The following is a 23788-nucleotide window of genomic DNA, read 5'->3' on the forward strand; positions in this document are numbered from 1 at the left end:
CTGCCCCAGGCCGCTTGGATTCACCCCGCCCACATTGGCCAGGTCCCTGAGTTGCTGTTGCTTCTTTCAGTTTCTCTTGGTTTCTTCCATGCCTCTCTCCACCTCCTCCTCCTTTCTCTGGAACACCTGGCTCAGTGTGCCATCTTTGCTAATTCTTGAAAGGCTGTGAAGACCCACTAGACTGGGGAACTACTCCCTGCCTGCAAGATCATGCTGGTGGGATCCCTGGGGCTTTTTTGTTGTTTTTTGCTTGCTTTGCTTTGCTTTGCTTGTTTTCTTTCTCTTTTTCCACTTGGGAGCCACTTCTAGCCAGCCTGCACTGCACAGCTTAAGAGCCACTCCCCCAATCTGTGCAGCCACATAGGTGAGATCCTTGGGGCATTTCCTTTCTTTTTTTCATTTTTTCCCTTTTTTCTCTTCTGTCTTTCTTCATTTCTCCGCTCTTGTCTGTCTGTACTTACCTTCTTTTCCTGTCTCCTGAGTACGTGGTGCTGTGTGGCATCTATAGCCCCTCTAGCCAGACTATACTATGTAGCCTGGGAGCCACTTCCCCAGTCTTCACAGCCACACCTCTGGGACCTCTGGGTGCTTTTATTTTTTTATTTTCCAAGTTTTTATCTAGTTTTCTTTCTTTCTTTCTTTCTTTTTGCATTTCTCCATTTCTTGTTCTCATCTCACCATTCCAAAGGCAAGCTCCCTTAACACTCTTTTTATCCCCTTGGCTTGTTTTTGGTTTCTGTTTCTCTCCCCTTTCCCATACCCACATTAGCTCCACACACCACAACCTCTCTCGTGTTTCCTGCCTACCTGCACCATGTGCTGGACATCACACCCATGAGCAGCATAGGCATAGCCTACCGGAACCTGTCCAGCACTCATTACTGGCCTGCCCTGTCAGGTCTAGTACATGGCACAAACAAACCATCCAAGCCCCTCCTCTTCAGCTGGACCTGCCCTGCTGCACCGTAGCTAAGTGACTGGCCCTGCCCATTGGACAAGAAAATGAAAACTATCATGGCCACAGACAAGCAGATGACAAAGAACACAGCCCGCCTGCTCAGACTTAACCAAATAAACAAAAAAGCCAGATGAAACAAACAAATCTACAATCAAAAAACAAAGAAAATAACTACCGACTGTCCCAAAGACAGCAGGTAATATCAAAACATTAAAAAAAACAGAACAGATGGTTCCAGTCTAACCTAAACTCCGGAAACTCTGGTGGTGTAGTGGCTAAGTGCTATGGCTGCTAACCAAAGGGTCGGCAGTTCAAATTTGATGGTTCCAGTAGGTGTCCAAAATAAAACACCAGATGAGTTTTCAGTAGAAGAAAAGGCACTAGAACAGCCTGACAGGGAATTCAAATCTCTAATATTCAGAGTTGAAGCAAAAAGCAGACAAAAATGATGAAAAAAAAGACAAATTCATGGAAAAGGCAGACAAATTCATGGAAAATACAAACAAAAAAAGGAAGAATTCAGGAAAATAATACAAGAACAAAATGTCAAAATAAAATTCACAACTTGAAATCATACAAAAACAACAATTAGAAATCCAAAAGATACACAAGATTTCAGAAATGGACAGTGCCATAGAACAGAAAGAGTAAGGAAAAAAAAATCAATTACATGGAAACTGAATAACACCTTACTTAAAAACCACTGAGTAAAAGAAGAAATCAGAGATGGAATCAAAAAACTCCTAAAATAAAACAAGAATGAAAACACATCATACCAAAATCTTTGGGACACAGCAAAGGCAGTCCTCAGAGGACAATTTATAGCAATAGATGCTCCCATCAAAAAAGAAGAAAGGGACAGAATAAAAACATTAACTACACAACTTGAACGAATAGAAAGAGAACAGCAAAAGAAGCCCACAGCCACCAGAAGAAAGGAAGAAATAAAGATCAGAGCAGAAATAAATGAAATAGAAAATAGAAAAACAATAGAAAGAATCAAGAAAACCAAAAATTGGTTCTTCGAAAGGATCAACAAAATCAACAAACCACTGGCCAAACTGAAAAAAGAAAAACAGGAGAGCATACAAATAACCCAAATGAGAAGTGAAATAGGGGACATTCCAACAGACCCAAATGAAATGAAAAGGATTATAACAGAGTATTATGGAAAACTGTACTCCAACAAATTTGAAAACCTGGAGGAAATGGGCACATTTCTACAAAAACACTCCTTACCCAAACTAACACAAAGTGTTATTGAAAATCTGCACATACCCATAATAAGAGAAGAGATTGAAAAGACAGTAAAAAACTCCCAACAAAAAAAACCCTGGCCCAGATGGTTTCACTGGTGAATTCTACCAAACATTGGAGAAGAGTTTATACTAGTGCTACTCAAACTATTTCAGAACATAGAAAAGGAAGTGATACTTCCAAATTCATTCTATGAAGCCAACATAACCCTGATACCAAAACCAGGCAAAGACACCAAAAAAAAAAGAAAATTACAGACCAATATCTCTCATGAATATAGGTGCAAATGTTCTCAACAAAATTCTAGCCAAGAGAATTCAGCATCATATCAAAAAATATACACCACAACCAAGTAGGATTCATACCAGGTATGCAAGGATGGTTCAACATTAGAAAATCAATGTAATCCACCACATAAAAAAAAAGAAAGAAAAGAATCACATGATCATCTCAATCAATGCAGAAAAGGCATTCAACAAAGTCCAACACCCATTCCTGATAAAAACTCTCAATAAAATAGGTATAGAAGGAAAATTTCTCAACATAATAAAGGGCATATATGTAAAACAAATGGCCAACATCATTCTTAATGGAGAGAGGCTGAAAACATTCCCCTTGAGAACAGGAACAATGCAAAGATACCTTTCATCACCACTCCTATTTAACATTGTGTTGGAAGTCCTAGCTAGAGCAATAAGGCAAGAAAAAGAAATAAATGGCATCCAAACTGGTAATGAAGAAGTTAAACTGTCCCTATTTGCAGATGATATGATATTATACATAGAAAACCCAAAAGACTCCAAGAGAAAACTACTGGCACTAATAGAAAGATTCAGCAGAGTACCAGGATAGAAGATAAACATACAAAAATCAATTGGATTCCTATACACCAATAAAGAGAATGATAGAAAGGAAATCACGAAAACAATACCATTTATAATAGCCCCTAAAAAATAAAATACTTGGGAATAAATCTAACCAGGGATGTAAAAGACTCATACAAAGAAAACTACAAAACGCTGCTGCAAGAAACCAAAAGAGATCTACATAAATGGAAAAACATACCATGCTCATGGATAGGTAGATTCAACATTGTGAAAATGACAATTCTACCCAAAGCGATTTATAATTTCAAAGTAATACGGATCCAAATACAAACATTTTTTAAAGGGATGAAAAAATTTATCCTTAACTTTATATGGAAAGGGAAAAAACCCCAGATAAGTAAAGTTCTGTTGAAGAAGAATAAAGTAGGAGGACTCACACTACCTGACCTCAAAACCTATTGTACAGCTATGGTAGCCAAAACAGCCTGGTACTGGTACAACAACAGATACGCTGACCAATGGAACAGAACTGAGAACCCAGATGTAAATATATCCACCTACGGTCACCTGATCTTTGACAAGAGCCCAAAGTCCATCAAATGGAAAAAGAGAGTCTTTTTAACAAATGGTGGTGGCAAAACTGGATGTCCATCTGCCAAAAAAAAAAAATGAAACAGGACCCATACATCACATTATACCTAAAAACTAACTCAAAATGGATCAAAGACCTAAATACAAAGCCAAAAACTATGAAGTTCACAGAAGAAAAAAATAGGATCAATACTAGAGACCCTAACACACGGCATTAACAGGATACAAACCACGACCAACAACACACAAGCTTCAGAGAATATGCTAAATAACTGGGGTCTCCCCAAAATTAAACACTTATGCTCATCAAAAGACTTCACCAAAAGAGTAAAAAGCGAACCTACAGACTGGGAAAAAAATTTCGGCTATTACGAATCAGGTAGAGGACTAATCTCTCAAATCTACAAGAAAATGCAACACCTCTACAACAAAAAGACAATCCAATTAAAAAATGGGCAAAGGAAATGAACAGACACTTCACCAAAGAAGACATTCAAGTGGCCAACAGACACATGCTCACGATCTCTAATCATTAGAGAAATGCAAACAAAAACCACGTTGAGATACCATCTCACTCCTGCATTACTTGCATGAATCAATAAAACAGGAAATAACAAATGTTCGAGAGGTTGAGGGGAGATTGGAACTCTTATGCACTGCTGCTGGGAATGCAAAATGATACAACCATTTTGGAAAATGATATGGTGCTTCCTTAGAAAGCTAGAAATTGAAATACCATATGATCCGCAAACCCACTGCTAGGAATATATCCTAGAGAAATGAGAGTCATTACGTGAATAGACATATGCACACCCATGTTCATTGCAGCATTGTTCGTAATAGCAAAAAGATGGAAACAACCTAGATGCCCATCAACAGATGAATGGATTAAAAAAACAACTGATACATACACACAGTGGAGTATGACACAATGATAAAGAACAAATATGAATCTGTGAAGGATCTCCTAACATGGATGAATCTGGAGGGCATTATGCTGAGTGAAATAAGGCAATCACAAAAGTACAAATATTGTATGAGAACACTCATGAAAAACTCATGAAAGGGTTTAAATACAAAAAGAAACAATCTTTGATGGTTACAAGGGAGGAGAGGGGTGAGGATGGAAAAACACTTAACAGATAAGTGGAAACTTTGGTGAAGGGTAAGACAGTACACGATACTGGGGAAGCCAGCACAAGCTGTACAAGGCAAGGTCATGGTAGCTCCATAGACACATCCAAATCCCTGAGGGGCCAAACCACTGGGCTGAGAGCTGTAGGGACCATGGTTTTAGGGAATATCTAGCTCAATTGGCATAATGTAGTTTATAAAGAATATGTTCTACATTCTACTTTGGTGAATAGCGCCTGGGGTCTTAAAAGCCTGTGAGCAGCCATTTAGAATACTCCACTGGTCTCATGAAGAAAACTAAAGATACAACGAAAGATTTGTTCAAAGGACTGATGGACCACACCTATCATGGCGTCCACCAGACTGAGTCCAATAAAACTAGATGGTGCCCAGCTGCCAGCACTGACTGCTCTGGCAGGGATCACACGAAGCGGTCCCAGACGGAGATGGAGAAAAACGTAGAATGAAATTCTAACTCAAAAAGAAAGACCAGACGTGCTGGCCTGCCGGAGACTGGAGAAACCCCGAGAATATGGACCCCAAACATCCTTTCAGCTCAGTAATGAGGTGACTCCTGAGGTTCAGCCAAAGATTGAACAGACCCATGGAACAAAGCAAGACTAAAGGGGTGCACCAGCCCTGGGGCAGGGACTGGAAGGCAGGAGGAAACAGGAAAGCTGGTAATAGGTAACCCAGGGTTGAGAAGGGAGAGTATTGACATGTCGTGGTGTTGTTAACCAATGTCATAGAACAATGTCTGTACTGTTTGATGAGAAACTAGTTTGTTCTGTAAACCATCTAAAAATCAATAAAAAATAAAGTGTACAATGCAATGACTTTTAGTATAGTCGTAGAGTTGTGCAACCATCACTGAAATCTAAATTTAGAACATTTTAATCACCTCAAAAAAAAAAAAAAAAAAAAGCTGGCAGGACTGAATTCAGAGAGAACATGGTAAAGAAAAGTATTTTAAAAAATGTCTCTTGGGTATCCACCAGGGAAATGGAAAGCTCATAAAGGGATAAATAAACAAAAACAGAATAGGAATTATTTGTGAAAGTACAATGATTCTGAATTCCCCAGAAATACAGAAATAAAGAAGTTCAGTTTGAAAGGACTAGTACAGTGCTTTCAGGAGAGAAAAAAAAAAAATATGTAACTAGACATAATACAGTAAAATATAAGCACACCAGAGACAAAAATAAATTTGAATAACTCAAAGGCAGAAAATACATATCACTTACAAAGGAACTTGAACTTAGAAATTTATGTCCATGTAGATAACCATTTAAATGTAAGAGCATAATAAATGAAGACATTTAGAATATTTGTGATACAAATATCCAATTTGAAAGCAATTTTAGAGAAAGCAATTAAATGAGAAGAGATATAAATTCAGAAAATTATATTGGAAGTAAATATGCTAAAAAGGATTTAGAGTTTGTTGCTTTCTTAAAAAGAAACACATACACACAAGAAAAAAGAGAAAGAAAAGAAAGGGAGAGGAGAGAAAGAGAAAAAAGGAAAATATAAAATGTACCCACAATGAATAATATGAACATGATGTCAGGGAATGTGAGAAGAGAGGAAGAGAACACAAGAATATGGTAAAGTACTTTTTTTTTTTAATTTATGAAACAATATAGTTATCAGTGGGTTTAATAAATCATAAGGATAAAACATATACACCTTAAAGACAATGAATACGAAGAGAATATATTGCTTTTAAATCAGCAAGATAAATGTCATCTATTCAGCAGACAGCAAGAACAAATATAATAAAAAGGAAACTAAAAGAAATACATGAAATAACATCTTAATATAACAATAATTGCAATAAATATAATTAGGCTAAAGTTAACAAATAAAATGCAGGGAATCTCAAAGCATTAAAAATAACAATAAAAATAAAATTAAAAAGAATATTTAGCAATATATGGTTTAAAAGGATATTTTTCTTGATGATAGATAAAAGTTTAACATAAAACCATGGAAAGGATGTACCAGACAAATATGCACAAAATTTAACTAGAATAACAACCTTGATATTCAATAAAACAGAATATATATATATTATTCTGATATATATTCCTGTGAGATATACATACATAACACAATAATACAGGCAAGACATATATACCAATAAATAGAATATTTATAATCTGTTACAATATATAGTAACAGACAGTGAAGAATATACTATACCAATAAATGGAACTTAGGGCAAAAAGAAGATTTCTGGGTCTTATAGTCTGGTTGAGGAGAGTATCAAGAAATCAGATAATTATATTTCATTGTAAGAAGTACTTGCTATAAATGTTATGAGAACTCAAAGGGGAGGCAATTCATAGGCCTGGGAAAGATTCCAGGACCATTCAAACTAAGACCTAAAATATAAACAGGAATTAACCAGGAAAGGAGGGCAGGGAAAGTATTTCAGTCTGAGGGAAGGGCATCTGGGAAAGCTATGAAGTAATAACACGCCTTGCACAGTTAAGAGACTGGAAGAGTATCCCTGTGGATGCAGGGACAGAGAGAAGGCTTGAAAGGACTTCTGGAAGTGCAATGAGTGGACATTTGTGGGTTATAAGGGCTTCAAATATGGGAGAGGCATGCTCAGAATTCAACTGTTGAATCTAGGTTGGCCTTAGTGACTTGAGAAATGAAGATGGCAGAAGTAACATTCTTGAACTTCCAAATTTAGGTCATAAGAAACTGCACAGATTCTTCCTGAATCCCTTGGAATGCTAGCTTTTGAGGAACTTCCTCTCAGAACCCAGGCTATGCTGTGAGAAGTCCTAATCACATGGAGAGTTCATATAGGGTCTTTTATTAACAGCAGATTTCTGATGGACACTTAACAACAACTGCCAGCCATACAAGTGAGCCTTTGGTTGACTGCAGTCCCTGCTTACTTCTGATGGCATGACAAGAGAGACCCCAAGCAAGAACTGTCCAGCTGAACCTAGTTTAACCCACGGAACTTTGCTTGTTTTGTTTGTTGTTGTTGTTGTTTATTGTTGTAATACATATAACACAACATTTGCCAATGCAACATTTTTCATATGGACAATGTGGTGATATCAATTAATCATGCCATCACCAATAATTGCTACCAAGTTTTCCATCACCATAAACAGAAACTCACTGCTTTATAATCAATGACTCCCTCTTCTGCCCTCCCTCCCATCCCTGGTAACCACTAATAAAAACGTGATCTCTATGCATTTGCCTATAAAAAATAAAAAAAATAGGTATTTAATGTAAGTGAGACTATATAACCTTTGCCCTTTTGTGATTGACTTATTTCACTTAGCATAAAGTTTTCAAGGTTCATCCCTGTTGCAGCATGTATCAGGACTTCATTTCTCTTTAAGGCTGAGTAGTATTTCCTTGTATGTATGTACCTCATTTAGTTTATCCATTCATCTGTTGATGGACATTTTAAGTTGTTTCTACATTTCAACTATTGTGAATAGTGCTGCAATGAACATTGTTGTACATGTGTCTGCATCATTGCTTTCAAGTCTCTAGGGCATGACTTCAGGAGTGGAATTGCTGAGTTATATGGTAGCTATACATTTAACTTTTAAACCACAGAATTTTGAAGGATAATAAGTTATTTTAAACCACTAAGATTTGATGTGTCTGGTTTCACAGCAATGGATAACCAGAAATGTCTTCCACATTTGCCATAATTGGGTCCTACTTCACCAATCCAAATTTACTCACCACACTTCCTTGCTACACATCCCTCCTCAATCTGTTTCTGATCAACCACAATGGACTTCAGTTGGACAGATTATTCCTCTCCCTGAAGTTCCAATAGCAAAACACCAAAATATGTGGATCTCCCAAGAAAAAGCTTTTTTTTTTTTTTTAAATTTCCGCCTCTAGAGTAGAAAGAAAATTAAGTTCTGAGAAAACAATGCTGAAAGAAGTGAATTTATTAGTTATGGGTTCCTATTTTAGATTCTCAGAATAAAGCATTTGATTACTCATTCTTGAATTATTTACAGTGCTCATCTTGAGACTGGGGTCAGCTAAATTAGAGACACAAGATTAGTACAGGAACTCTCACCAAGGATGAACTAAAATTACAATAAAAACAGTGACATCTTTGAAGCTTCATGTTTAACAAATTTAGGCCAGTTTATTTAATTGATTTTCCATTTAATATTCCAATTTGAGAGAACTGCTGGACCATATCAAATATAGATTACATATTCTTAAAATATCTTGGTATTTAACACTAATGCAAAAATTCAATGCTATTTTTTTCCTGGTTTAACTGAAAACATCTAAGGATGCTGATTGTGAACTTTTGAGGAAGAGAGGCAGCTATAAAATATAAGCTGAAATTTGCATAACCAATTGTGTGTACTTGCACACAATATTTAGCCCACAGATGTTTATTCCTAGGCATTTTTCACTGTAGAGGCAGAGTAGAAGACCTTCTAATTTCTAAAAAAAAAATGGAACTACTTGAGAACAGAAAACTAAAATACTGAAAAATGAATTTATAAATATCTATTGAGAACATTTTATATGTATTATAGGGATTGGGAGAATAAAATTATCACTAAGATGCTGTTCCTATCCTAGAAAAACATCTGGTCTAGGGTAGGAGACAGGCATATTAAACAATAAGGCAGTATGGCAAACCTAAGTATTAAACTAAGCTCAAAGATTTAGGGAAATATAGAGAAGAAAGTAGCCTTTTCCACCTTGGAAAGGGGGATAAGCTACATTTTATGAAGTGGAGAGAAGTTTGTATCTCCTTTGAACACCAGAATCATATATCCAACAACCTATTCAATAACTCCACCTGAATATCTAACAGAAATTTTAAACTTTGGTGCTAAATTGGAACTCTTGATCTTTCCTCCAACACCTGCCCTAGTCAAATTCTTCCCTATTTCACTTAATGGCAACTCCATTGAGTTCCTCAGGACAAAATCTATTGATCACCTGAACTTCTCTCTTACTCTCACATGCCTTATCCAATCCATCAGCAAATATTATTGGCTTTACCTTCAAAATACACCCATAATCTGCCAACCATCACCATTTCCATTGTTTCTACATTGATCCAATCTACCCTCATCTCTAGTTGGAATTATTGCAAAAATGTTTTACTGGCCTCCTTGCTTCTGATCTTGTCTCCCTAAAGATATTCTCAAAATAGAGACCGGAGTTTTGAAGATGAAATTTAGTCACATCTTATCTCTCACTTGCTCGAAAACCTTCAAAGGCGTCTGATATCATTCCAAGTAAGCACACAAGTTCTTACAGTGGCAGATGTGTCGTTACATGACCAGATTTCCCTTCAACCCATTGCTCCTCAGACCTCAGATTCTACTATTCTCTTCCTTATAAATCTGTTTCTCCTTCAACTGGCCTCTTGCCTGTTCCTCCAACTTTCCTGTTCTTGCCTCAGGGCCTTTGCACTTGCTGTTTCTTATACTTAGAAGTCTACTTCTGCAGGTATCTGCATGGCATAGACAATCTCTACAATCCCTCACCTTCTTCAGGGCTATACACAAATGCCATCTTATCTGACAGACCTTCTTTGGGAGATCTATTTAAAACTTGCAACTCCCACCAGCTGACCCTTCTTAACCAATTTTTCCATCTTTATTTAAATCAATAGCATTTATCACCACCCAATATCATACTTATTTTATATAATTCATTGTTTGTCTACCCACCCTTCTCCATAACTGGAATGTAGTCTCCTTGCAGGCAGTAATTTTTGTCTGTTTTGATTGTTGCTTTGCTCCTATCTCCTAGAACAGCTTCAGATAAATACTGGGGAACTAACAAATACCTACTGCATGAATGAATGTACAATTGCAAAATAATATAAACAAATACAAATGAAAATCTGGAAAAATATAATAATATATATTACAGGGAAAATATTAATCTTATTAATATTAAAGGTATCTTATAAATCAATAAAACTAAGACCAACATGTTAACTAGCAAATAAATACATGTATCTTGAAAACAGAAAAAAAGTTTTAAATAAGCAGAAAACAAAACAAATTAAAACAATGATTACACACATTATTTAATTGGTGAAGATTTAAAAGAAATGCATAGCTATGTTGAGAAGAATATAACTGAGAAGAATAAGTGCAAGAATAAAATATAAATTGGCTAAAAATACTAAAAATTTGAAAAAAGAATTTGCAACGTGTCTAAAACCTTAAGAATGGTATACCCATCAATGCAAAAAACCATTTCTACAAATGTATTTAGTTACTCTCATTCATTCATTCATACACAACGTATGTGGGAAGGTTGGAGTGTATAAACACGTTTGCCACTCATGTTTGATAGGTCAGAATATATTAATCAAATATCATAGAAAATAATGTAAGATTATATCTGGAAAAGTATTAGAAAACAGATACATGGATACAAGTACATCTATAATTAGAGATTTGAGCTAATTTCGTTATCAGGGGAGATTTTCTGTAAGAAATTACTTTTAACCTGAAATCTTATGATGGAGCCCCAACAAAGAGGCAATAGTAACTGTATCTATTCTTTTGAACATTAGGTCAGTTCTACTCTTTTACTCTGTTACATGGAGTTGCTATGAGGTGGAATCGACTCAATACAACATTATGTTTTAAGCACTGTGCCAAACACTGGAGCTAAAATGATGAGTAAGATAACCTTGGCTCAAGCCTTCAGGATTTCCACATCTATTGGGGGATACTTGTGATTTAGGAGGGAGGTGGCAACTAAGATGAAGGGGAAGTAAGGAGATTTGAAATATAATTTGCAACTTCATACAATGGGCTTTATGATGCATTTGATTCTGTGAGTAAAGGAAAGGCAGGAATCTCAGATAACTTTTTATGGTTTTAACTTACCACTAGGTGAATCAAAAAACAAACAAACAAACCCATTTTTATGAAGACAATTCGGACTCTTAGTGACCCTATAGGACAGAGTAGAACTGCTCCATAGGGTTTCCAAGGCTGTAATCTTTAGAGAAGTTGACTGCCACATCACTCTCCCAAACAGTGGGCTGGTGGGTTCAAACGGCCAACCACTCAGTTAGCAACTGAGGCTTAACCCCTGTGCCATGAGGGTTCCTCACTTTGATATCCCTCCCCTTCACTAAACACCTATCTTCCTATCCCAATAAATGGCACACTATTCACTAGACACGTGTTAATGGAGGGGGGGAATATCAAAGGTTCTATTTTAGGTACATCAATTTTCTACTATCTCTGATTCATTCAGATACAAGTTGATAGTCATTTATCTAAGGGTTTGAAGATAAGAAAAGAAAATTAGTTGATTATGTAAATCTAGGAGATGCTAACATACAGACAGTATTGGAAATCATAGCGCTGTCTGAGAAAATATAAGGAGAATGTGCAAATAAGAGATAGAAGAAAAAATTACAGAAGAGAAAAGCAGAGGAGAAGAAAAGGTAAGAGAGGAGATGAGAGACAAGAGAGGGGAGGAAAGGATATAAATAAGAAGGGGTGTGGCAGAAGAGAAAATGAAAAAGGAAGAGAATGCGTAAGGCCCAGAAGGAATTAATACATTTAGAGTTCGACTGGCAAGAAATAGAGTCAGTAAAGTAGAGAGAAACGAGTGACCAGAACAGAGAGAGGGCAATGAGATGCAAAATTCAGTTGCCAGAATTGACTTAAATGTGGGAGCAGGAGAACGTGGGAGAACACTGCCTATTTTCATACAAGAAAAGGAGGATGGCTAGGGTGTGTGTGTGAAAATTTCTGCTAAGTAGTGGCAATCATTTTGGAAGGATTACCTTCTGATGACTAGTTTCTCTATAAAGAGTGAAGACTGGCCATTTGCTAAGAGTATGGAGATGGAGAAAGATGTGGAAGTTGAAGGAGGGTGATGATTTAAAACAATCAATGCATACAGTGGAGAAGTACTGTCACACAGGAAAGTTGACAGCCTAATTGATCATGAATATTTGGTGAAATCATTTTTACCTGTCATGTGATTTCTCACTAGCAGAATTCATCCACAACTATGAAGGAGCAGAAATACAATGAGAGTTGGGTTAAACTGGATTGAATTTCTGGCATTTGAGTGTGATGAAGAAGACAGAGGACCAAACAGAGAAATTTAACTTGTTGGCAGTAATGATATTAAAGTTAGGGACCGTGCACACAAAGAACTGTAAAGTCAACTTTGCTTATAAAATAAAAAATAAAGATGGCAGGGCCAAGACGGCAGAGTAGTAAGATGCTCCCTGTGGTCCCCCTTACAACAAAGACCAGAAAAAAAAAAGTGAATCGATTATACATGACAATCTAGGAGCCCTGAACATCAAAGGCAAAGTTGAGGAACTGAACTGAGCAGCAGAGGAAAGAAGAGATGGTTCAGAAGCAGCAAGGAGTTGTCAGACCTGACCCAGCAGGAACAGGCACCCTGCAGGTCGGCATCGGCTGACCCCAGTGGTGAGGCAAACAATGGCGTTTGGGATGCATTTTCCACATCGGGAGAGACCAAGTGACAGAGACTCTACTCACACCTCCAGAATCAGTGACAAGTAGAGCTCAATTGACAAAAAATAAGCACATGTGTTTAAACTACTGTGCAGATCAAAAAATACCCTTTTGGGAAAAACCTCGCTCCCACCTACCTGACCCTTCACCACTCTGCACCTTGTCCCAAGACAGCTTCAGAGATGATTGCATTCTCTGTGCTGGAAGTAGGACCCCTTGCACCCCCTGACCAATTCTTCTCACCTTGGAGAGAGAACAAATTAACAAACAGGGAAAAAATAATCTGCTGGCTCCCTAAACTGGGAACTCAGGGAAGAAACAGCTCCTTTGCCTAAGCACAGGCATAAGGGGTCCACAGAGTTTGAATCCCTTTAAACCCTGCATGGACCTGTGCGGGCCCATTTAGACAGCATAGGCCCTCATTAGCACAGAATCAGACAACTCAGTAGAAAGTCAGAGGAGCAGAAATGAGGAAATGGACATCAGAATTAGTGAGATAGAAGATAAAGCACTCAGCACCAATAGATTTGAGAAAAAATCAGATAAAAGAAAAAGAAATGAAGAAACTGTAAGAATTATGTGAGACTCTATAAAGACAAATAACCTAGGAGTGATTGGAGTACCCAAAAGGGGGGATAACAGAAAATACAGAAAGAATTGTTGAAGATTTATTGGCAGAAAACTTCCCTCATATCTTAAAATATGAGAAGCTATCTATCCAAGATGCTCGTTGAAGCCCACACAAGGTAGATCCCAAAAGAAAGCCACCAAGACATATTATAACCAAACTTGCCAAAACCAAAGATAAAGCAAGAATTTTAAGAGCGGCTAGGGATAACCGAAAAGTAACCTACAAAGGAGAGTCAATAAGACTAAGTTCAACTACTCAGCAGAAACCACGCAGGCAAGAAGGCAATGGGATGACATACATAAAGCCTTGATGGAAAAAACTTGCCAGCCAAAAATTATATATCCAGCAAAACTGTCTCTCAAATATGATGGTGAAACTAGGACATTTCTAGATAAACAGAAGTTTAGGGAATTTGCAAAAACCAAGGCTTGGGTGAAACCAAAATTACAAGAAATACTAAAGGGAGTCCTCCAGTTAGAAATAACATCAGATAACAACACAAGACTAGAACACAGGACAGAGAAACCACATATCAACCCAGATAGGGAAATCACAAAAATAAGCCAAAGCTAAAACACTCAAAACAAAGAAGTCATTACGTAAAAGGTGACAACATTAAAACAGAAAAGAAGGACTAAAAAATGTAGTCATAGATCTTTCATATGGAGAGGAAATCAAGACAATATAAAGAAATAAAATATTGATTTAAACTTAGAAAATTAGGGGTAAGTATTAAGGTAACCACAAAGGAAACTAACAATCTTACACACCAAAATAAAAAACAAGAAAAACATAAAGACTCAGGAAATAAAAAAGTAATGACAATGAAAAAAAGGAAAAGAAAATATATAAAGAAAAATGACTCAGTACAGAAAATTAAGTGGAAAAAAGAAACTGTCAACAACACAGAAAAAGACATCAAAATGACAGTAATAAACTCATACCTATCAATAATTACGCTGAATGTAAATTGGCTAAATCCACCAATAAAGAGATAGAAAGGCAGAATGGATTAAAAAAAAACAATGATCCGTCTGTATGCTGCCTACAAGAGACATACCTCAGACTTAAAGACACAAACTAAAACCGAAAGGATGGAAGAAAACATTTCAAGCAAACATCAAAAAAAGAGCAGAAGTGGCAATATTAATTCCTGAAAAAATAGATTATAAAGTAAAATCTACCACAAAGGATGAGAGAGGCCACTATAAAATGATTAAAGGGGCACTACACCAGGAGGACATAACCATAATAAATATTTATGCACCCAACAACAGGGCTCCAAAATACATAAAACAAACTTGAACAGCATTGAAAAGAGAGATAGACAGCTCCACAATAATAGTAGGAGACTTCAACACACCCCTTTTGGTGAAGGACAGGACATCCAGAAAGAAGCTCAATAAAGACACAGAATATCTAAATGCCACAATCAACCAACCTGACCTCATAGACATATACAGAACACTCCGCCCAACAGCAGCCAAGTACACTTTCTTTTCCAATGCACGTGGAACATTCTCTAGAATAGACCACATATTAGGCCATAAAGCACACCTTAACGGAATCCAAAACATTGAAATATTACAAAGCATCTTTTCTGACCAGAAAGCCATGAAAGTAGAAATCAATAGCAGAAAAAGCAAGAAAAAAAACAAATACATGGAAACTGAACAACACCTTGCATAAAAATTACTGGGTTATAGAAAAAATTAAGGAAAGGATAAAGAAATTCATAGAATCAAATGAGAATGAAAACACACCCTACCAGACCCTTTAAGACACGGCAAAAGCAGTGCTCAGAGGTCAGTTCTTAATAATAAATGCACGCATACAAAAAGAAGAAAGGACGACAATCAAAACATTAACCCTACAACTGCAACAAATAGGAAGAGAGCAGGAAAGGAAGCCCTCTGCTACCAGTAGAAAACAAATAATAAAAATTAGAGCAGAATTAAATGAAATAGGGAACAGAAAAACAATTGAAAGCATTAAAGTGACCAAAAGCTGGTTCTTTGAAAAGGCCAACAAAATTGATAAACTATTGGCCAAACTGACAAAAGAAAAAGAGGAGAGGAAGCAAATAACCTGAATAAGAAATGAAATGGGTGATATTACAACAGACCCAAGTGAAATTAAAAGACTCATAACAGAATACTATGAAAACTGTACTCTAATAAATTTGAAAACCTAGAGGAAATGGACAAATTTCTAGAAACACACTACCTACACAAACAAATGTAGAACAACTAAATAAACCTTTAACAAAAGAAGAGATTGAAAAGGTAATTAAAAAAAAAAAAAACTCCCAACAACAACAACAAAAAGCCCTGGCCCTGACAGCTTCACTGGAGAATACTACCAAACATTCAGAGAAGAGTTAACACCATTACTACTAAAGGTATTTCAGACCATAGAAAAGGACAGAGTACTTGCAAACTTATTCTATGAAGCCAGCATAACCCTGATGCCAAAACCAGGCAAAGACACCCCCCCGCAAAAAAAAAAAAAAAAAAGAACAAAAGAAAAGAAAATTACAGACCAATATCCCTCATGAACTTAGACGCAAAAATCCTCAACAAAATTCTAGCCAATAGAATTCAACAATATATCAAAAAAATAATTCATCACAACCAAGCAGGGTTCATACCAGGTATGTAGGGTTGGTTTAACGTTAGAAAAAACAGTCAATGTAATCTATCACATAAATAAAACAGAAGACAAGAACTACATAATCTTATCAATTGATGCAAAAAAAGGCATTTGACAAAGTCCATTCATAATAAAAACTCTCAGCAAAACGGGAATAGAAGGAAAATTCCTCAACATAATAAAGGGCATTCATGCAAAGCCAACAGGAAACATCATCTTAAATGCAGAGAGTCTGAAAGCATTCCCCGTGAGAATGGGAACCGGACAAGGATGCCCTTTATCACCACTCTTATTCAACATTGTGCTGGAGGTCCTAGCCAGAGCAATTAGGCTACAAAAAGAAATAAAGGGCATTCAGCTTAGTAAGAAAGAAGTAAAAGTATCTCTACTGGCAGATGATATGATCTCATACACAGAAAAACCTAAATAATCCACAGGAAAACTACTGGAATTAATCTCAGCAAAGGATCAGGATACAAGATAAACATACAAAAATCAGATGGCGTTCTCTACAACAAGAAAGAGAACATCGAAGAGGAAATCACCAAATCAATACCATTAGCAGTAGCCCCCAAGAAGATAAAATACTTAGGAATAAATCTAACCAGAGACATAAAAGACCTATACAAAGAAAACTACAAGACACTACTGCAAGAAACCGAAAGAGATCTACATAAGTGGAAAAACATACCTAGCCCATGGATAGGAAGACTCAACATTGTGAAAATGTCTATTTTACCCAAAGTGATCTATAGATACAATGCCATTCTGATCCAAATTCCAATGGCATTTTTTAATAAGCTGGAGAAACAAATCACAGACTTCATATGGAAAGAGGAGAGGGCCCAGATAAGTAAAGCATTACTGTAAAAGGAGAACAAAGTGGGAAAACTCACACTACCTAATTTTAGAACCTATTATATCACTAAGGTAGTCAAAATAGCCTGGTACTGGTACAATAGATACAAACACCAGGGGAACAGAATTGAGAACCCAGATGTAAATTCAGCCACTTATGAGCTGCTGATATTTGACAAAGGTCCAAAATCCGTGAATTGTGTAAAAGACAGTCTCTTTAACAAATGGTGCTGGCATAACTGGATAGCCATCTGCAAGAAAATGAAACAAGGTCCATACCTCACACATGCATGAAAACTAATTCAAAATGGATCAAAGACCTAAATATAAACTCTAAAATGATAAAGATCATGGAAGAAAAAATAGGGGAAATACTAGGAGCCCTAATACATGCCATAAACAGTATGCAAAGAATTACTAACAATGTACAAACACCAGAAGAGAAACTAGATAACTAGGAGCTCCTAAAAATCAAACTCTTATGTTCATGCAAAGACTTCATCAAAAGAGTAAAAAGACAACCTACAGACTGGGAAAAAAAATTTTGGCTATGACAAATCTGATCAGGGTCTAATTTCTAAAATCTATAAGATACTGCAAAACCTCAACAACAAAAAGACAAATAACCCAACTAAAAAATGGGCAAAAGATATGAACAGGCACTTCACAGAAGAAGACATTCAGGTAGCTACCAGATACATGAGGGAATGCTCACAATCATTAACCATTAGAGAAATGCAAATCAAAACTACAATGTAATACCATCTCACCCCAACGGGGCTAGCATTAATACAAAAAACACAAAACAATAAATGTTGGAGAGGTTGTGGATAGACTGGAAAACTTACACACTGCTGGTGGGAATGTAAAATGGATACAACCACTTTGGAAATCCATTTCATGTTTCCTTAGAAATAGAACTACCATATGATCCAGCAATCCCACTCCTTAGAGTATATCCCAGAGAAATAAGAGCCCTCATATGAATAGATATGCACACATCCATGCTCATTGCAGCACTGTTTACAATAGCAAAAAGATGGAAGCAACCAAGGTGCCCACCAACGGATGAATGGATGAACAAAGTATGGTATATTCACACAATGGAATACTACACAATGATAAAGAACAATAATGAATCAGTGAAACATCTCATAACATGGAGGAATCTAGAAAGTATTATGCTGAATGAAATTAGTCAGTTGCAAAGGGACAAATATCATATGAGACCACTGTTAGAAGAACTCAAGAAAAGGTTTAAACACAGAAGAAAACATTCTTTGAGGTTATGAGTGTGGGGAGGGAGGGAGGGAGGGAGAGGACTATTCACTGACTAGTTAGTAAAAAAAAAAAAAAACAGACAAGAATAATTTTGGACGAAGGGAAGGACAGTACAGGGGAAGTCAACAAAACCGGACTAAACCAAAAGCTAAGAAGTTTCCTAAATACAACCAAACACTTTGAGGGACAGAGTAGCAGGGGGCTGGGGTCTGGAGACCATGGTTTCAGAGGTCATCTAGGTCAATTGGCATAACAAAATTTATTAAGAAAACATTCTGCATCCCACTTTGGTGAGTGGTGTCTTGGGTCTTAAAAGGTAGCAAGCAGCCATCTAAGATGCATCAATTGGTCCCAACCCACCTGGGGCAAAGGAGAAGGAAGAATACCAAAGACACAAGGAAAATAACATAAACCAGACACTCTATCAGCTTGAGATGGGGAGAACTAGATGGTGCCCAGCTACCACCAATGATTGCCCTGGCAGAGAACACAACAGAAGGTCCCTGATGGAGCTGGAGAGAGGTGGAGTGCAGAACTCAAATTCTAGTAAAAAGATCAGACAATGGTCTGACCGAGACTGGTGGGACCCCAGAGGATACGGTCCCCAGACTCTCTGTTAGCCCAAAAGTAAAACCATTCCCAAGGGCAACTCTCAGACAAAGATTAGACTGGATTCTAAGACATAAAATGATACTGGTGAGGAGTGTGTTCCTTAGCTCAAGTAGACACATGAGACTAAGTGGGTAGCTCCTGTTCGGAGGAGAGATAAGAAGGCAAAGGGGGACAGGAGCTGACTGAAAGGACACGGGAAATACAAGATGGAGATGAGGAGTGTGCTGTCACATTGTGTTGTAGGGAGAGCAACTAGGGTCACATAACAATGTGTTTATGAGTTTTTGTATGAGAAACTGACTTGAACTGCCAACTTTCACTTAAAACACAACAAAAAAGATTCAAAAAATAAAATAAAAATGTGCTGAAATATTAAGTAGGGAATACAGGCTTCCAAAGAGTATGTATGGCATGATTTTAATTTTATTTGTTAACAATTATTGGTACCAAGTGTTGACAAGGATGTAGAGCAAGTGGGGCTCTCAGAAATTGTCAGTGAAAGTGAAACATATACCAGCTATTTTGGAAAACTCTTTGGCAGTCTGTCTTAAAAACTCAACACATGCACCCCTGCTAGAAACCAGCAATTCTTCCCTAGGAAAATACCATGCAGAAATATGTCCATAAGTTTCCCTGGTAAGACAGGCACTAGAATGTCATAGCAGTGATATTTCTAATGGAGCCAAACCTGAAAGAACTAAATAGTATAATGGTTAACTGGAGTGTTATATATGTATGTATATATATGTGGGAAACCCTGGTGGCGTAGTGGTTAAGTGCTACAGCTGCTAACCAAAAGGTGGGCTGTATGAATCTACCAGGCGCTTCTTGGGAACTCTATCCAGTTTCCAGTTCTACCTTGTTCTGTAGGGTCACTATGTGTCGGAATCAACTTGACAGCAATGGGTTTTTGGGTTTTATATGTATATATACACATACATACACAAGTATACACACATATATACAGCAAATTACAATGGCACACAAAAATATGAATGAATCTTACAAATTTAATGTTGAGTAAAATAATTCAAACATAAAGCAGTACCAAATGTGTGATTCCACTTACGTAATCTTCCGAAAGAGTTAAAACTAATCTATGGTGTTGGAAGTCAAAAAAGTTTACCCTTGGAGGGGCTGGTGAAGGGGGAACTTCTGGAGTTCCAACAATTTTCTTTCTCTAGAATACTTTTCAAAAGCTTACTTTCTTGTATATAGTTATGCTTTCATAACAATGGCATTAAAGAATCCTCATGTGTAGAAAAAAATGCCTGGAAAGAAATATACCAGCCTGTTAACCTGTGTGGCAAGTTTATTGGGGATTTCTATATTTTCTTTATACGTTTTGTTCCATGTGACTTTGTGTATTTCAACTGTATTGTTTTTATATGCAGAAAAACCAATGAAACTCCTTGCTTTTCGAAAATGCTAAATGCGGTTTTCGAAATAACCACTCCCAAATCACATAGTTCATTTTTCATCTTCTGAAAAAGACACTCCATGTCTTCAAACACTTCTGAGATACAGTAAAAGAAAATGATAATTTCATATTATTTGAGTCAGTTATCAGCATTCGGCCTTAATAACTTCTTACATATTTAATTTAGCCTAATACTAAAACAAATCATTTCCCTATTTCTGTCATTAACTCTTAAATAGAGCAGGGGCTATCCCTGAAAACTGAACTAATCTCCTTAAATTCTTTATGGGGAACTCATTTTTAAACACCTACTTATATTTCACCGCTAATGGAATGGAAGAGGATGCTGCAAAAAAAATGCTCAATTATTTTTAATCCCCTCCTTTCCCATACAAGTCATATCAATCTTGGTAAGTCTGTTTTTTTCCCCCTTCACAGTGCAAGGGTCTATTTAACAAAATGCATGTGGTTAAGCGTGTTGCTCTAATAACGCTCATGAGGATGGAAAGAAATTAGTTTAGGGTAATTATTTATAATTAGAAATTCTTAATGGAAACTGGATAACTCTAAAGTTGTTCTAAAAGCTCACTGTTCACAACTCCCCTCCTCCCTTCGCTGCATGTGAACAAGAAAACTGCTTTCCAGTTCTCAAGGCCAAAATCCGTCTGATGAGAAAATATTCCAAGGCACATTCATTTAGAGAAAGTTTGCAAAGTAAACATCTCTTGGTGGTTCAACTGAAGAATAGCTTTAGATCATGCAAATTTAGATCGCAGAAATTTAGATCATGCAAAGATAACTCTGCCTTAAACTTGCCCTTCTAAGGGAAAAGGAGAGAGTTAAAAAAAAAAAAAAAAGAACCAACCCTACAGTAAAAAGAGCCTTGAAGTAGGAGGGGGCGTAGAGGACACACAATCTCCGTGAGGATGAAGTGCTGTTATCCTTTGTCTATTTAGTTAGACACCTGGATGTGAATTTCTTGAAAAATCATCAGGTGTCCCTCCACATTTGATCCCAAGCAGAAAACCTACTGCTGGGTGCTGGCCCAGCTCCACGAGGGTACTTGTGAACCCCAGAGTTCTAGCAACTATGAGGTATCCTTCAATCCATGCCAAAGGAAGCCCATCTGTTTTGAATCAAGAATGTCTTGACACCAAGGGGAAGGAAGAGATAGCAAAGACACAAGCAGCCAGCCCTCCTATAAAATCACCAGGACTTCAATTTTTTATCTTTTCCTCATCAAAACAGCAGAGAGGTTAACTTCTCCAATTGACAGATGTGTAAAAGGCCAATGCAAGATGAAGCCTGATGCACTTTAGATGGTCCATGGCAGAAGATAATTTTCATCTCTCCGATGTGAAAAATTTAAGTTAAATGACTTCCACCTGGGGGATTTTGTGTTATTCCATGTGAGACCCTGGCTGTTTTGTCTTCCACATGCCCTTGCTCCCTAAATTGGGTTCATTCATTTGATCAGACTCTGTGAATTCTAAATAATAGAATCCTCTTGTTTCTAATACAATGAAACCTTTGATCGAACAGTCTAATTCAGAGAGAACAAAGTAAGTTGCATCAGAATAAAGCATCCAGGCATTCTGATTTGAGCTGAGTGATTTGTGAATACGCTTGTTTAAATAACTTAAAAAGTACCTGCCTGATCTTAGGGACCAGGGACATGGGAGGAGAGACAAAAAAGAGATACCGGATAGAATTGCCAAGATAGCAATGCCTATTCTTTGGGCCACAGTTAATTTTCCTTTTGGCTTAATACATATGACTTTGTGGAACATCTACTCTTTTGAGGCAAAATCAAACTTTAAATCAGGTCTTGATATGTCTTTAAATTATGCCTAAATAAATAGAAGAAATGGGTGAGTAAATGAGGGAAATGCGAAACTATCATTCTAACATTAATTGAGCTCCAGGCACTATGACAGGAAACTTGCATCTATACTTTCTCCAGTTGCAAATTAAATATCAATACCTTCCCTTCCCCCCCCCCCACTTTTTTTTTTCAGAGAAGGTCACTGGCCCAGACAGTTTAAATAATTTGTCCAAGATCATATAGGTAATAAGTGAAATGGGGCAGAGATTCAAATTATGATCTCATTTCAAAGTCTACATTCGTGCCCCAGAGATTTCAGATCCAGGTATTTTCAAAACATGTTCACAAATTCTTATGTGCTCCTTTCATCAAAAGGCGATGTCTTTGTCTCCTCCCCCTTGAATCTAGGTCTAACTCTATAAAATACAGTGGAAGTGATGCTGTTGGCTTTTGTGGCAAGGCCAAAAAAGACCCCTATATTCTACCTGGTTCTCATGGTATACTCACACTCAAGGAAGCCACTCCCATGACAGAAGTATGACTACCCTGAGATGGCCATGTTAGAAAGACCATAGGAAGGTGCTCTGATCAATAGCACAGCTGAGATCCCAGCCAATACCCAGTGCCAACTGCCAGCCCTGACACTAAGACATCTTGGGGTCCAACCCAGTTGAGCTTTCAGATGGCTACAGCTCTAGGGGATAAATAACTGCAGCCGCTTAAGAGATCCCACATAAAAGCTGCCTAGCCAAGCCTTTCCTGAATTCACAAACCACAAAATCATAAGTGAAATAAAATGATTGCTATTTCATACCACTAAATTTGGGGTAATTATTACATAGCAACAATAATCAAAGCTCAAGACAAGACTCAGAAGCAATTCAGTGACAACACATCAAGCAGGAGGTTGGGCACCTTCTGCATCTTTATTCATCTTCACTGGTCCATAAACTATGAGTCAGAATCACCTTGATGACAACAGGTTTGGTTTAGTTTGGTCCACAAGCAGAGCCCAAGTATAGCATAGGGGATATAAGCACGGGTTTTAAAGTCAGACAAACCTGGGGGATATCCTAACATTGCCACTTACTAGCTCCTGTGTGGTCTTCAGGTACTTAAATTTGCCTGAGGCTCATCTCTGTAATAAAGGAATGATACCCATTTCAGAAGTTGACATAAAGAGTAAATAAGATAAAAGATGTTAAGTACCTAGCTCAGCCCTGGTGCAA

The sequence above is a fragment of the Elephas maximus genome, chromosome 25, assembly GCF_024166365.1.
Source record: "Elephas maximus indicus isolate mEleMax1 chromosome 25, mEleMax1 primary haplotype, whole genome shotgun sequence".
NCBI classification, from domain to species: Eukaryota; Metazoa; Chordata; class Mammalia; order Proboscidea; family Elephantidae; genus Elephas; species Elephas maximus.